The sequence below is a fragment of the Trachypithecus francoisi genome, unplaced genomic scaffold, assembly GCF_009764315.1.
Source record: "Trachypithecus francoisi isolate TF-2019V2 unplaced genomic scaffold, Tfra_2.0 Lachesis_group10, whole genome shotgun sequence".
Taxonomy (NCBI): Eukaryota; Metazoa; Chordata; class Mammalia; order Primates; family Cercopithecidae; genus Trachypithecus; species Trachypithecus francoisi.
The window spans coordinates 129,064,940-129,081,509 of NW_022681455.1; the positions used below are offsets into that span (position 1 = coordinate 129,064,940).

Genomic DNA, 16,570 nt, shown 5'->3' on the forward strand with positions numbered 1-16,570 from the left:
GACCAGTAGAAGCAGGCATCGACAATTCAGAGAAGAGACATAATAGAAAAAGAAACATAATTGAGAAACAGAAAATTTATGGGAGACACATAACAGAGAAGGTGTGTGTGTGTGTGTGTGTGTGTGTGTGTGTGTGTGTGTGTTAGGGAACAGCCACTATGTTCTAACTTTGGGGAAACATCATTAACATCTCTGAATTACTGGATCACAGAGGAAGGGATTTCAAGACCACCTGCTGACGTTTGAGGATTTTGCTCTAGGAAGGTTCCTGGAAGGGAGGGGCTGCTCCCATGAGACAGCACAGCTCAGCAGGGCTGAACGGCTCACCCACACCCCCAGCTTACCCGCTACATTGCCAGGGATAGGGGCCCTGGAGCCATAAGCTAAAGTAGGCCCAGCACAAAAGGTGGCCAAGTTTATTCAGGGTTCTGGGTTAGAAATTTAAGGCAGTAATATTGGAGAGAACTTTCTTAGTGGTGGCTCTAGCTTTGGGGATGCTAAGCACGGTAGCATTTGACACAAACCCATGGGCTTTTTAGACACTTGGAGATTTGAGCGTTTGGGTGAGGGTGATGATGATGGTGGTGGTGGTTCACGTGGTGGTGATGAACTCGGCTGACATTTTGGAGGGCTTGCAGCAATGAATGGAGAAAACGCAGCCCCAGCCTCATGGAGCTTGCGTTCTGGCAGTGGGAGATGTACAAACAGCATCCCCCACAGTAATCCTTCTGTACAGATGTTACGCTTATTTTACACTCAAGGAACCCAGGCTCAGAGATGTCCATAGCTTGCCCAACCCACACAGCAGGTGGTGGTGGAGCCTGGATTGGAACTGCCTTGTCTGTGGAGCGGTAGAGAGTTGAGCTGAGGAGACAAGCTTGCCTCACCAAAACTCGTGGGAGTACTTTGTTCTCGGGGGTGACTGAGCACGCCATTTCCTCTTGACCCAGCTCAGCTCAACCCTTCAAAGGACCAGAGAATGGTACGTGTGTGTCTTTCTCTTTAAGCAAACTTTCCTTAGGGGAAAAGAAAAAGCAGTGCCACAAGGCAGAAGAAAGTGGTAGGAACCAGGCTGTGCGGCCAGGCCTCGCGGCCACCCACCGGCTTGCGGGCTTATGAGTGGGAAGCTGTGGGATTTCCTCCCGCGCAAGCCGACCCGCCCCCCACCCCAGAAGCCGGCCAGAGAGGTGTCCTCGGTGGGTCAGGAAGGGTGGATGCTCCCTGCTTCCCTCAGCCGCCTCCCTGCCGCATCCCACGCCCCCATCCCTCTGCCCGCCAGATTCTGCGAGTCTGAGAAACAAAACCGCCATTGTTTCCAGCCGGCCGCTCAGAAAAACAACAGGTTTTTCCACTTTGGGGCCTTCATAGCTGTGGATGCCCCGCGTGCTTCTCCTCCGCTGCAGAAGGCTGTGGTCTTTTGTCCATTTGGTGAGAAAATACTCTAGGAACTCTCCCGGGCCCGGCAGCGGGGGGCCCTTCCAGCCTCCAAACGCAGGGGCTCCCTGGGACCCCCAGAATCTCCATGAGACCCAGGTTCCCCGAACCTGACAGCCGTCCCCAGGCCTTGCGCTCTCCCTCTTCCCGAGGTGCCTCTCCTCTGCGTCTCACCCCCACCTGCCCTCACACACAGGGTCTCCACACACCGTGGCCCCCAAGCCGCCTCCCCAAGCTCCACGTGCTGATCCCTCCCTCCAGGGAGAGACCCCCGACCCTGGGCGGGTTCCAGGCTCCCCCGATGACCCTCCTGGACATCTGAGCAGCAGAGCTGATGTCACTCCTAGAACGCAAGCCCCATCATGACATTTACAGATTTACATATCTTTTTCTGTAAATCTAAAACTGTTCTAAAATAAAAGTTACTTTTTTTCTTTCTTTCTTTTTCTTTTTTTGAGATGGAATCTCACTCCGTCACCCAGACTGGAGTGCAGTGGTGAGGTCTTGGCTCACTGAAACCTCCGCCTCCCGGGTTCACATGATTCTCCTGCCTCAGCCTCCCGAGTGGCTGGGATTACAGGTGCATGCCACCAAGCCCGGCCAGTTTTTTTTTGTATTTTAGTAGAGACGGGGTTTCACCATGTTGGTCAGGCTGGTCTCAAACTCCTGACCTCAAATGATCTCCCACCTCGGCCTCCCAAAGTGCTGGGATGACAGGCGTGAGCCACCGCACCTGGCCAAAAAGTCACTTTAAAAAGCATTTGGCAGAATGAGGGAACGAGTGTTTCCACGATGTAACATGATGCCAGGCTCAGCCTAAGGCCTTGGACTGAACAGGTTTCGATGAATGCTGGGCGCCTGGCTATGGTTGCATCTCTGGTCATCGGTGTCGCGGGACTCACGCTTTCCTCCACCCCTCCAGTCGTCAGTCCTGAGCCTCACTCTGGGGACCATCTAGAGTGGTAGGTGCTGGCCGGGCACAGTGGCTCACACCTGTAATCCCAGCACTTTGGGAGGCCAAGGCAGGTGGATCATGAGGTCAGGAGATCGAGACCATCCTGGCAAACACAGTGAAACTCGGTCTCCACTGAAAGTACAAAAAAAATTAGCCGGGCGAGGTGGCAGGCGCCTGTAGTCCCACTGCTCTTGAGGCTGAGGCCGGAGAATGGCGTGAACCTGGGAGGCAGAGCTTGCAGTGAGCTGAGATCGTGCCACTGCACTCCAGCCTGGGGGACAGAGCGAGACTCTGTCTCAGAAAACGGTAGGTGCTGGTCTGGGTGCACAGACGTGACCCTTGTGTTTGCTGCTGGGAGGACGCTGCTCTCACAAATTTTGAGAAATTGGCTGGTTTGGGAGAATAGAGATGCTTTACTCTTTTTTTTTTTTTTTTTTTTTTTTTTTTTTTTTTTTTTTTTGAGGCAGAGTCTCCCTCTGTGGCCCGGACTGGAGTGCAGTGGCCAGATCTCAGCTCACTGCAAGCTCCGCCTCCCGGGTTCACGCCATTCTCCTGCCTCAGCCTCCCAAGTAGCTGGGACTACAGGTGCCCGCCACCTCGCCCGGCTAGTTTTTTTGTATTTTTTTTAGTAGAGACGGGGTTTCACCGTGTTAGCCAGGATGGTCTCGATCTCCTGACCTCGTGATCCGCCCGTCTTGGCCTCCCAAAGTGCTTTACTCTTTTACAAAACCGCTTGATTTTTGATGTTCTTCTCAATCACGCTCAGCGGCTCCCTGTTTGCTAAGATCTAGAGCTAAATGCCGTCATTTCTTTTCTCCATGATCAAATCTCAAACCCACCTGTGCTGGCCCCAGAGCCAGCAGATCCTAATCCCTGGGACCTGTGAATGCTACTTTACATGGAGAAAAGGGTCTCTGCAGGTGTGATTGAATTCAGGATCTTGAGATGGAAAGATGATGCTGAACCATGGTGGGGTGGCATCTGACGGTATCAGGACGTCCCGCTAAGAGGGAACAGAAAGAAGTTTAAGACACGGGGAAAAGGAGGAGACTGCGTGGCCACGGAGGCAGACACTGGTGTGATGTAGCCACGACCAAAATGCCTGCAGCCCCGGGAACACAGAAACACCGTGGGAAGGATGAAGCGAAAATGGGGAACCCGGGCCAGCGTCTGAGGGTCTTGGTGCCTGATGGAGGCTTCCTGATTCTGACAGCTGGGATGGGGTCCGGAGAGGCTCAAGCACGCTGTGACTAGCCCAGAGGCAATCAGCGGTCCCATGCATGGTGGGCGGGACACAGATGGGCCCTCCTGGGGCCTCAGCTGCTGATGGAGGTGGGAGAGGAAGGAGCCTGCAGTTGAGGGAGGCAAAGTGTGCAAAGGGAAACATTTTGAAGTTCCTTTTCCTTGTGAGAAAAGCCCTGGGTGCCACTGCCCCCTCACACGGCACCACCTGCCCCTTCCTGTGGCAGAGGCTGTCCCCATTCCATTTTGGGCTGGGGGAGGCTTGTGGTCCAAGGCTAAGGGGTAAGTACATGTGCCCCAGCCCTGGCATGCACAGTAGGTCATGCCCCCTGTCTGATGTCACACCTGGCCTCACCCAGTCCTACTGACGGATGGGCAGCCACAGGACCCCAAGTCCTGAAGCTTTGGGAAGTATGAGCCTGTCCTCTAGAAGGGTAGGTCCTGGCCTTTGTAAAGAACTCATTGTGGTGGATTGAGAACCTGGAGACATGAAATTAATGAGCTGAAAGTGACACCTGCCTCTGATGCACGAAGTCCACCAGCTGCTCCTCCCCCAGCCCTACCACGAGGCAAGTTCTTGGCCCTGTGCAGGTCTGTCTTGAGTAGGGGCTGCCTTGGTTAACTCCCCTTCCCGTGGCTGTGGGGAGAGGCAGGGAGCAGCTGTAGAAAGCAAGCATTCCGTCTGGGTCTTCAGGGTGAAGGCTTCTTGCTGGCTGTTCACTGCTGGTGGCACAGAGGGCTTCTGTGGATGAGGACTCGGAGGCCCCCTTTCTGAGCCCGAGGAAGACCTCACACCCCAGTGAACCACAGAACAGGGGCCACGGCGCTGCGCTGGCTGGAGCTCCAGCGTTCTCTCCCTCCTGCCATCTGTGCGGGATGGGCGGCTCATCCCAAACCAACTTCCTGGAGCTTTCCAAGGCCGATCTGCGAGTGACAACTGGGTGAGCTGCAGGCTGCGCCGACGTTTCCACTGCACTCAGCCTTGTGAGTCGTAGAGACTGTGTCTGCACCCAGCATTAGTGAAGGAGTTGGATTCTTGGGATTGGGGGAATCGGAGGGAAGAGGACTTTTCCATCCCAATGGTAGCAGAAATGGAAATCCGTGCTGGAAATAAAACACCCTGAAATAACAAAAGAACTGTACACACTCCAGAGAGTTTTGAAGAAACCATCCCAGAGTGAGAAGGCAGGCTGGCTGCTCAAAGAGCCAAGGGGTGGGGCATTTGAGCTGCATTTCAGTGACTGGAGAGGGGCCATTTGGGGCAGTGGCCTCGAAACTGAGTGGCTGGCTTTGGTGGATGGGGAGCCGTCCATCATAAGCTACAGTTTGCAGGTCACGGATGGCTGCAAATTTCCTCCCATGGGTGGAGAAAGATGGGCCCTTCCTTGGGGCTGCCTAGGGCTCCAGGGAAGCTCTGGAAAAGACAGCCCTGAACTTGGCCATGGGCAGGAGCCTGCAGAGTCCCAGCAGAGACTCCACCTGGGGGGCAGAGGCTCCCTATTGGGGTCCCGGATCCCCACAGACCAAGCACAGGCCAACAATTTCCCCACCCTCGCGCATCTCGGAAGGCTTGGTGCTGAGCAGGGCCAGGGACGCTTCGGTGAGTTCTAAACATTCTCAGTGGATCAAAGATTCTCATAAACAGAGGCCTAAGTGCTTACATGGAAATTCCCAGTGGTTTATCTTGGGAATTAGTTAAGTGCAATAAAACAGGCTTCTGGCAGATCTGCGTCCTATGGTGGCGTGACCCCCACACGGCCTCCTACGGACGAGCTCTGACCCACTTGAGTGGGGCTGGGCTCCCTCTCGGTGGAGGAGCACGTTTCATTAGCGACAGCTGGGGATTGCTCACAGACATGCAGGCGTGGCCCCCGGGAGAAGCAGACCTGTGAAAATCCGGTCTTTGAAAATGGAAGAAAAAAATAAGCTTTGTATAAGAACTAGGAGTCTTCAGGGATTCATGTCTGAGTTCCTGTCTGCAAAGGAGCTTGCTGGTACTGGTCTGGCCAACCCCGGGGTTTACAGAGACTCAGGTTCCCGCACGATACTGCGTCTCCATGGCGTCCGGTGAAATGCCTCCCCCACCCCACCCAGTTGTTGGGCCTGTGGAATAGAAAACGAACGGGGGAATTGGGATTCACTGGTTTACTCAACAGATGCGTATGAGGCCCCTGTTGCAGGCTGGGCTCTGACCGGCCGCTGTAGTATGCCGAGGTGAGTCCCCTGTGAATCAGGAATGCCTGCTCCCTGTGTCTGCCTAGAAAGCTGCACTTGGCCTGGGCCGCTCGCGGGAAGAGACCACCCAGCAGGGAGATGTTCTGTGCCAACATGTGCAGGGCCCCAAAGAGATGGAGGGGTGGGCATGCGGGCCATGGTGGGGTTGGTTGGCTGAGGGCACGGGGGCGCCCGTGTGGGCGAGTCCCTGGGACCTCCTGAGGGGGGTGGATTGGGACTTTGCTGAGAGGCTCAGAAGGGGTCAAGGGTGCGGTGGGCAACTCAAGCCTCCCTTTTCCGGGGGGTCCGGAGTCCCCGGAGGACCTGTAGCCCCTTGCAGCAGCAGTAGCAGACTGACAGACTTGCCTGTGGGAAGGGCCCTGCAGACACCGCTTCTTCCATCCCAGAGGTGCCTGTGAGGCAGAGGAGGAGAGGAGGCCTGCTAAGAACAAACCCTGGGTGTCCCACCCCCGAGCCTGATGGGCCGGGTGGCGGCCGCCTTCCTGCCTCCTTGGTGGGGCGTCCTCCGCTTCCTGCTGACCTGTGTGGTCACGAGACCCCAGGCTGGGCTGACCAGAGCCCGGAACAAGCTCACAGAAAGCGCTTTTCCACTTCCCAGGGAGCCTCCTGCCCACACCAGCCTCCCTGTGGCAGGCCCAGCCTCCACGCCACGTGCACTCGCTGAGCTTGGCCCCTGGGAGACTTGCTCCCTGACCCGGGACCTGCTTCTGGCACCAAGCAGGCCACAGGGGCCACCTCCTCCGCATGCAGCAGGCCTCAGGGACGGCCCTGCCCGCAAGGTCACTGCCCCTGGGTCCTCAGTCCCCTTTACTTCCAGGACGAGCTTGTCCTTCCTCCTCCCACACTGAAACCTACAGAGAGGCTGGGACACTCCATGGCTCCTGCCCTGCCCTAGGCTGGCCACCCCTCATGCATTTCAACTCCCATGTGCTTCCAGGGCCGGGGCGGTCCAGCCCTGTTGCCCACATCCCTCTCTCCCATGGCCGCCTTTGAGGTGAGCCAGCCCTGTCTCCGAGCCTGGGGTGCTGTAGAGATGGCTCCTCCTGTCTGCTAGGTCCAGGACTGTCCCTGCTCTGCCCCTGCCCCAGCCTCCTCACCTGTGCGTGTTCACAGCCCCATAGCGCCTCCCACACCTGCTGAGATCAGCCCTGGCCCCTCATCCCAGCCCCATCTTCCTCCCATGTCCTCCTCCCCAGCACCACTGCCGGACCCCTGCACTGGCCAGAGGAAATACAATTTTGTCCGGCCTCCCAGCCCAGCCACACCTCAAGCTCAGCACATGCCTCCGCTCCCCTGAGCCCCTCCTGCTCCAGTCCTGCTCATCCCACACCTGCTGGGCTTTGGTGCAGCCCTGGGCTGCCTGGCCACATGGACCCTGCCTTGCACCCTTGTGCTGGGCACAGGCGGTACTTCTCAGATGCTCACTGGGCTGCTTTCCAGTGGGTCTGGGGGCTTCTGAGGGTGGCCATGGCCTCTCCCCTGTGTCCTTCCTGTCCTCATCCAGGGACAGGGCACACAGGGCTGACTGCGGTTCTGTGCTCAGCAAGGGAGACGCCCATTTTCTTCGAGGATTTCCTCTGGCGCTGACCTACTAGATGTGTGGGGTCAAGGGACGGGGGCAGGGCAGAGGAGTTCAGGTTTCGGCAGCTGCCACTCCACCCTCGTCCTGTCAGGGACACCTCGGGCCAAGGCGCTGTCTGGATTTCAGCCAGCATCGGGGAGTCCCGCTCTGCACTGGCCGCCGCCCACTGTCTCGTGTGAGTGAGTCACCGGCTGCTTCAGCTCCCTCCTTCTGCAGGGGTGACTTCACCCGGTCGGCTCTGAGACCAGCGTCCTCCCGAGAAGAACAGTGACAAAGAAGGGATCCAAGAAATCAGGGGTGGGGAGGCAGGAGGCCAGGGGCCTTCCTGGGACCCCTCGGGAGGTTCCCCCAGTGCCACTCCCAGGCAGAGCAGCCCAGCCACACCCCGAGGGCTGTGGGAAATGCTGCTAGAAAATCACTGGGGGCTCCCTTTTGGCCTCCCAGTGAGTCATGAGGGCCACGGCACAGAGGGGCAGGGGACATCCAGGATGGCCGGGTGCTCCTGCTGCTGTCTGGGGAGGGGCACAGCACTGTCTGGCGGGGCCAGGTGCATCCCAGTAAAGAAGTGCATGCGGCATGTGGCCTCAGAGCAAAGCTGGAGCTACACCGTGTGGCTGGAGACCCCAAGCTCCTCACTCAGCTCCCCCCAGCCTCAGTGTTCTCATCTGTGAAGTGGGGCACAGGAAACCCGCCCATCCTGGGTCACAGGGCGCTGGAAGAGCAGACGAGAGTGGGCTGTGCGCTGTGAAGCCCTGCGAGAGTGGGCTGTGCGCTGTGAAGCCCTGCGACAGTGGGCTGTGCACTGTGAAGCCCTGCGAGAGTGGGCTGTGCGCTGTGAAGCTCTGCACCACAGAGGCGACTCGTCCCTCCCCCAGCCCCCCTGAGGTGTCTGTAGCCCAACCCGGGACCCCCACCGGCTTCTCCACTCCCTTGGCTGCCTCCAGGCTCAGCAGAGGTGGTTTCTGTCCTTTGGTTTGGATGAAGGTGATTGGCCCAGCGGAGCCCCGTTCTCTGGCAAATGGAGACAGCGGCTCAGAGGGGATGGGACTGGCCCAAAGTCGCACATGATGGGCCCTGACTGTCCGGCCAGCTCCCCACTCCCAACAAGCTTGGGCTGCTACCCCTAAGTGCCAGGTTTCCTAGAGGGCCCTTGCCCAGGCATCCTGCCTGAGCTCCACGGGGATGATGGCCTGTGCCCTCCGACAGACACGGGGTCGGCCACTACTGAGGGTCAGCAGCATGTGATGCTGGCTGGCCACTGGGAGGCTCAGGAGGGAAGGGGGCCCAGCCCCTCCATGGAATGCAGTCCCACTGGGAGGCCAGGTCCACGCTGACCACAGGGATGGCACTGCTGGAGCTACAGGGAGGTTGCTGGGGCTGCTCTGGCTGAGCCATCCCCAGGTGCCAGGCCCCAGGCTCCAGGAGACAGCACGGCCTGTCTACACACAGGAACCAGGCGCAGGGGAGGTCACTCGTGTCCTCGGGGTCTCACGGTTGATGGGGTATGTTCAAGTCAAAAATGTAGAGACAAATTTCCAAATTTGACGTTTTATTTGGGAAGAAAGAATTGCATCTTGGGGCATTCCTGCCAACCAGGCAAATGTTGAAGGTTGGAGAACCTGTAGAAGGTTGGTGGTTTTACAAGAAAGGAAAAGGTGACCTACTGCTCTTTGAGAAGGTTCCCTGGCACCGGGAAAGTTCTGAGGACCTGGGATGTGCTGGTTGGTGCAACAGCTGTGAGCAAAATTCCTTCTGGAGTTGGAGCAAGTGACCTCAGCAGCTGTGGATAAAACCGGTCTCAGGTGACAAAAGGCAGTTTCAGCAGCTGGACTTGCAGCGAATTCCATTCCTGGAGCAGCGTCGTGCCCAGTATTTTTCCCCTGACTTCCCAAGGCAATTTTAGTTGGTGTGACAAGAATGACACACTTCATATGATCGGTGTTTGCAGGTGTGAGCTCGGTGGTGGGTGCGTCCTCTGCAACCTCATCCCAGCCATAATCGGGGGGGGCCTCAGCAGCAGCCCCCGCCATGGCCTTGGGAACTGGATTCCAGACGCTCTGGGTGTCCGGCAAGAGGACCTGGGCGTCCGTGGGTCGTGACTCTGGATTTCACTGCATCTGCATTCTCCCCGCGGCTCACACTAGCCGGCGGCATCCTCCAGCGGTGGCCTCACTCTCTGCGTGTGATCGGTCCGTGTCACTCATCTGCTGCTGTCACTATGGCTTATTTATACCTTGCACGCCGAGGGCTCGCTCCTGACCGTGGCTGCCATGGGCCCCACCTCCACCCGTCACCACCTCGATTCTTTCCCTGTGGCCCCGTTTAAGTGCCCCAGGGAGGAATCTAGCCCAGCGCCTTCTTGCCCAGCCTCACTTCAGTGCCAGTCGTGAAAGCCCAGAGATTGTCTGCCCGGGAGCCCGGTGCCCACCCCTGGACCAGAAGTGCTGTCCTTTCAGACGTGGTGAGGAGGGGTCTGGGGGCCAGCTCGGCTCATCTCCTCATGCCCAGGGCTGGCCCACCACAGGGCACAGAGCAGCATGTGGTCAGTGAGGCTGGAAATAAACAGCCCACTTTCCCTGGCTGAGCTGAGTCCCTTTCAGTTCCAAATGGATTTTGTGTTCCTCCCTCTGGGGCAGGCTGGCCTGGCAGGAGGCCACCACACAGGGTCCCACGTTTGGGGTGGTCCCAGGGGGATGAGGGCTGAGTGGAAATGGAGGGGAGGGTGCACGTATTGGGGGATTGACTTACCCGACTCCAGGAGGAGGCTGTGCGGGGGGCGCGGGGTCAGCAGGGGCACAGGGGCTGTTTGCAGGTCGGGCTGTTTGGGAGGATGCAGCGATGAGTGTTCGATGGGTTTCACTTCATTCACGTAGATTCCTTGGTGTGGCATTGCCAGGTCCTGAGTAAGCTGACCTTTCACCTTTTAACACAGCACCAGCCGGCTTTCCCAAGCGGCTGAGCCGTTTCCCACGTCCCCCGGCAGCATGGGGCCGATTTCTCCACATTCTTACCGGCTCCTGCCATCCTCTGGGTTTCGATCCGGGTTCTTCCAGGAGGTGTACATGGGCTTTGATGCACTTTCCCCTCTTCATGGAGGGTGAGTTCCTTTGGATGTGTTTATTTGCCATTGGCTTATCGTCGTCGGTGACATGTCTATTCACATCTTTTCCTTGTATGTTAAACGTAAACTTTACTTTGGAAGAATTGTTGATTTCTAGGACAGCTGTGGCATCAGCCCCTCGTTCCCACACCCCATCGTCAGTCTCCGCCTCACTGGCGTCTTACATCTCAGTGGTGCGTTCGGCTACCCTGAGAAGATGATGTTAATCTGTATGTCAACGACATTGATGACTACAAACAAATGTCAGACTTGGTTCTGATTTCGGTCATTTTTTCACCAGCGTCTGTCCCAGGACCCCATGTGACACTTTGTCCCCAGGGCCTCCTCTCAACTGAGACCGTTTCTCAGAATTTCCCTATTTTTGAGGACCTTGACAGTTTTGAGGAGGACAGGCTGAGTATTTTGTGGACTATCCCTCAATTTGAGTTCTGGCGTTTTTCTCCCAGGTAGAGTGAGATCCTGGGTTTTCAGGAAGAACATGCAGGGGTCAAGTGCTCGGCACCTCACATCCCCGCGGGGGTTGGCGCTGCCAGCAGGATGCGTGACTGTGGACATTGACCTGGGCCGCCAGGCTGAGGTCATGCTTGTCATGCTTCTCCACTCTGTTCTTTGGAAGCGAGTCACTAAGTCCTGGCCACCATAGCTTTTTTTTTTGAGGTAAGCCCGGGAGGGTGCCCCAGGCACTCACTTGAAGTACATCAAATGTTTTCTGTGTAGAAAATGCCCGGCCCGGCCCCCTTGATCTGTGGCACCCCAGGCAGGTCACGTCGCCTCTGTGAGCCTCCCCTGAAGATGGAGGGATCCTTAGACATGGAGAGCCCTGGGCCTGGGCGGTGACGTCACATTTAGACCCTTGGAAGGGCATGGAAGGTCACAGGCTGCTGGGAGGAGAGACGGTGTTCCAGTTGACCTAGGAGCACCTGGGCCATGCAGGGCCTGGATGAGGGCGGAGTGTGCTGGGTCCTTCCACTTAGCCCTCCCTTTTCTCACAGCCCAGTCTTTCCCTGAGGAGCAGGTGATGGCGGGGCAGGCAGGAGCCGGGCTCCACACCGGCGGAACTGGGTTTGAGTTTTTCCACTGTCCACGGCTGGCTGGGCCAAGCTGCATAATCTCTCTGAACCTTCGCTTCTTTCCTACAAAATAGGGATAAAAATTGCACCTGGGCGGCCGGGCCTACAGCAGGTGGGTGTGCGCCCGGGCGGCCGGGCCTACGGCAGGTGGGTGCACCTGGGTGGCCGGGCCTGTGGCAGGCGGGTGTGGCTGGGCCTATGGCAGGTGGGTGTGGCCGGGCCTGTGGCAGGCGGATGCACCTGGGTGGCTGGGCCTGTGGCAGGCGGGTGCACCTGGGTGGCTGGGCCTGTGGCAGGCGGGTGCACCTGGGTGGCTGGGCCTGTGGCAGGCGGCTGCACCTGGTTTCTCCCGTGGACGATGCAGATCGCCCTGCAGCACATTCTTTTTCTTTTTCCCAATCCTCATCTTTATTTTTATCTTTTCTCAACATCTTACTATGAGACTTCCAAACAAACGGACCTCTTGAGACCTCCGCACACCACGGGCCCCACCTCCACCTGGGCTGCCTGACTTCCTCCCACCACATCTGTGTGACATCCTCCCGCCCATCCCCACCGGGACGCTTGTTTAAATCACGTCTTCTGCACCTGCTGGTTGCTATTCTGCTCTCGGGAACTGCTGACTGATCCCCCCAGCACACACTTGCTGGTTTTTCTGTCACCAGGGTGGCCTTGTGAGTTGTTACTCTATTCCATGAGTTAAACTTCGGTGGCTTCTGATGGCTCCTGAGGTGGTCAAGAGTGTCCCTACCTTTTCTGAGCACATCCGACTTCCCAGCACAGATGCTGCAGGTGCACCCCGTCCTTCTCTGCTCATGCCCTGGACTCAGCCACTTGCCTGCGGAGCCCCAGCTCCTTTAGAGCAGAGTGTTCTAGAAACCACCATCCAGGATCCAGGTTCATGTCCTGCATTTCTAGGTGGCTTTGACATCAGGGTTGCCACCTGTAGATGGGGAAAGCCATCATCAGCTGGCAGTTGCCATTCATTAGTGGCTCTTTTACTTCTTGGAGGTAAATTGCACCTGCAGGGAAATGCCAAATCTTCATGGACCTGAATTCTGGCATGCATCCTCCTGGATGACCCCAAGCCCACGTTGGTAGAGAGAGGGTCTGGCCAGGGCCCTGTTCCCCACCCTGGGCCCAGGGAACTCCAGCTCCCTGACCTTCGGCCTCTCAGCCCCACCACCGTCCTTCCCAAGGACGTTGAGGCTGAAGGGGAGGAGATCTGGTCGGCTGCTCAGAAACCAGCTGGGCCTTGCAGCACTGTGGGCTGACGGTTGTATGTGTCCATGTGGCCGGCCAGCTCGCCAGGGTCCTGAACACTTGCACCCACTGCCTGGAGGGTGTGGAAAATGGGGACAGCCAGAGGCTCAGGACACGGCTGGGGTCCACGTGGCTGCTCAGGGCCTGCTTATCATGTGGGCTCCCTGGGCACTTGTATGCCCGCTTCTGTGTCTGCGCTGCCCGGATAGTGACGTTCCATCCGCCTGCAGCACACAAAACCAAATGCTTTTACCATACTCGATGCTTCGCAGACTGTGCTCAAATTCTAAGTATCCAAAGCAGTCATGCTCACTCACTTCACGGGAAGATTCTCCAGGCTGCTTTCTTCTGCCTCTTGTTTTTCTCTTGGCTTTCACCTTCTTCTCATTCCTCCTCTCCAGGAAGGAAGAGTCAGTCTCTGAGCATTTCTGTGTGGTGCTCGAGGCTTTCAGTTGAGGACTAACAAGCCAAGAACTTCTGGCCTTTGAGATCAGTGCTGTTAGCTTGAGCCTCCACCCATTTATTCCATCATTTATTCATTCATTCATTGTTGTTTTCAGTTCAGGAACAGACAGCTCCAGCTCAGGTGTGGGTCCCCTGTCCCGGGGCTGGCAGCCAGGCTGAGGATTCACAGCTGGTCTACGTCCCGGCTCTGGAATCAGACAGACTTGGGTTGGGATTTGGCTCAGTTGTTCACTGGGTGTGACTTGGAGTGAGTCACATTCCCTCTCTGAGCCTCAGGGGTCCTCATCTATAAGAGGAGGGTGATAACAGAACCTGCCCTGTAGGGTTGTTGAAAGGATTCAGTGAGATTCTGCACAGAATGTTCGAGTCCAGGCCTGGCTTCCAGGAGAGCGTGATGACTTTAGTCACCATCATCATCTTTGTTAGTCATAACAGACCCTGTGGAAAAGCCATTGTGCAGAATTTGGACAAAGCACATGGGAATGTGGTGACAGGTGTGGCTGCTCCTCCCCAGGGAGGGGGCTGGGAATGGGGCTGGGACCAGAGGCGGCTTCACGGACTCTGAGGGTGATTTGTGAGAAGGTGGCCTAGGCTAGAACAGCCCAGGCAGAGGCATGAAGTGTGGGGAGCCGCGTGAGTTCACAGTGGGTGGACTGGCTTCCGGGGCTGGGCTGCAAAGGTCTCAAAGGCCTCAGGAGGAAGGCATGTGTGACACGTGGAAAGGAAGCTGCTTGATGGCACTGCTTGCTCCCAATGGTGTCTGAGACTAGAGCATCCAGGGGGCCAGGCCCCAACAGCAGGAAGCCCATGGAGCTCAGAGCAGAGCTGCATGTGGGAATCAACAAAGGATCAGAGCGAGGGAGAGGCAGGGAGCTGAGTCAGCAGAGCAGGCAGGTGCAGTGGAGACTAAGTAGGAACTGAGCACCAAGAACTCAACAGACTTGGAAACAGACAGGGCTAGGGCACAGTGTCAGATTCTAGATATGGCAGGGCTCTCAGGGGTGGGTGGATGGATGGTGAGTGGATGGGTGGGTGGATAAATTGTGGATAAATGGGTGGGTGGATGGATAGATGAGTGAGTGGGTGGATGGACGGATGGATGGATGGGTATATGGCTAGATGAGTGGGTAGATGGATGAATTGTGGATAAATGGGTAGGTGGATGGATAGATGAGTGGTTGGGCAAACGAACAGATGGACAGACAACAGATGGATGGATTGATGAGTGGGTGGATGAATGAATTGTGGATAAATAGGTGGGTAGATGGATAGATAAGTGGGTAGATGGATGAATAGATGAGTAGGTAGATGGATGAATTGTGGGTAAATGGGTAGGTGGATGGATAGATGAGGGGGTGGGTAAATAGATGGGTGGGTTGATGAATTGTGGGTTGTTGGATGGATAAATGGATGTGTGGATGAGTAGATGGGTGGATGGGAAGTAATGAATGGATATGTGGATGGATGGATATGTGGGTAGATGGTTGGATGGGTGGATGGATGGGTGGGTGGGTGGATGGATGCATGCTGGGTGGTTAGATGGGTGGATGAATGAGTGGGTTGATGTAGGTGGATGGGTGGGTGGGTGGGTGGATGGATGGTGACTGAATGGATGAATGGTAGATAAATGGTGTGGATGGATGCATGCTGGATGGTGAGATAGATGGATGAATGGGTGGATGTATGGATAGATGAGTGGATAGATGGATGAACGGGCGGGTGTATGGACAGATGAGTGGATAGGTGGATGAATGGGTGGGTGTTTGGATAGACTAGTGGATAGATGGATGAGTAGGTAGGTTTTTGGATAGACGAGTGGATAGATGGATGAACAGTGGATAAATGGGTAGGTAGATAGATAGACTAGTGGGTAGGTGGACAGGCAGGCACGTGGCTGGATGGGTGGGTGGGTGGATGGATGGATGGATAGTTGGATAGATAGATGGATGGGTGAGTAAATGGATACGTGAATGAAGTTGCCAGTTGAAGCCACTTGTTGCAATCCTGTGTGGTGTTTTGCTAGGAAAAGAATGACCTTCAGGGGAAAACAGTCATGGTTCTGTTCCTCACCACCACATTACCCTGCAGTAGTTCCTCAGTAATATCCATCCAACAAAGGATTTTTATATAGAAGTTATTTTACAAAGTCACGCACGTGAAAAGATGCTCGACATCACTAATCATTGGGAAATGCAAATCAAAATCACACTGACTTACCACCTCACACCCATTAAGGTAACTACTCTAAAACACAAAGCTAAACCAGAAAATAACATGTGTTGGCAAGGATGTAGGGACACTGGAACCCTGCTGCATGGTTGGTGGGAATGTAAATGGCACTGCATCTGTGGAAGATGGTATAGAAGTTCCTTGAAAAATTAAAACCATGTCTGCTTTCTGATTCAGCCATCCCACTTTTGTGTACATACCCAAATGAACGGAAAGCTGAGGCCCAAAGAAACATCCACACACCCATGTTCACGGCAGCACTATTCACAATCGCTTAAAGGTGGAAGAAATTCAATGTCCGCTGACAGGTAAATGGACACATAAAATGTGGTGTAATCACACCTTGGAATGTTTTTTATTCGGCCTTAAGAAACTCTGACACATGCTACTACATGGATGGACCTTGAGGACCTTCTGCTCAATGAAATAAGCCAGAAACAAAAAGACAAAAACTGTCTCATGCCAGTGATGTGACGTCCCTAGAGCAGTGAGATTCACAGAGCTGGGAAGTTAGTGTTTAATGGAGACAGAGTTTCAGTTGGGAAGCTGAAGAGAGTTCTGTGGATGGTGGTGGTGATTGCACAACACCAGAAACGTGTTTGATGCCACTGAACTGCTTACTCAAAAATGGCTACAGTGGTAAATTTTATGTTACGTGTATTTTACCACAATAAAAGATAAAAACGTAAGTCTCATAAACACGATGTTGCGTGAAGTCACGTGCTTCTGGCATGATTCCACCAACAGAAGTTTCACAACAGACCAGCCCACCCTCTCTGCCTTCAGAAGACAGGCTGGTGTCCAGGCAGGGCCCCCGGGGGAGGGCAGGCTGTGTCCTGATTCTGGATCAGGCTCTGGTGACACGCGTGTGCTCTGTGTGAAAAGGCAGTGGGAAGTGTGCTTGCTTGCTCAATTTTCTGTGTTTCTGTTATCCTTGGGAGAACGTTTTAAAACTACAGAATTCAGTTCAATTC

At 55.7% G+C, this 16,570-nt stretch overlaps 1 long non-coding RNA gene across 1 annotated transcript; it reads left to right on the forward strand.

Moving 5' to 3' along the window:
• The first annotated feature begins 867 nt into the window (after positions 1-867).
• LOC117088195 lies at positions 868-1,720 on the forward strand. The gene is made up of 3 exons (XR_004439061.1): positions 868-982; positions 1,280-1,428; positions 1,631-1,720. It is a non-coding gene; the product is annotated as an uncharacterized LOC117088195 (long non-coding RNA).
• Positions 1,721-16,570: the final 14,850 nt, after the last annotated feature.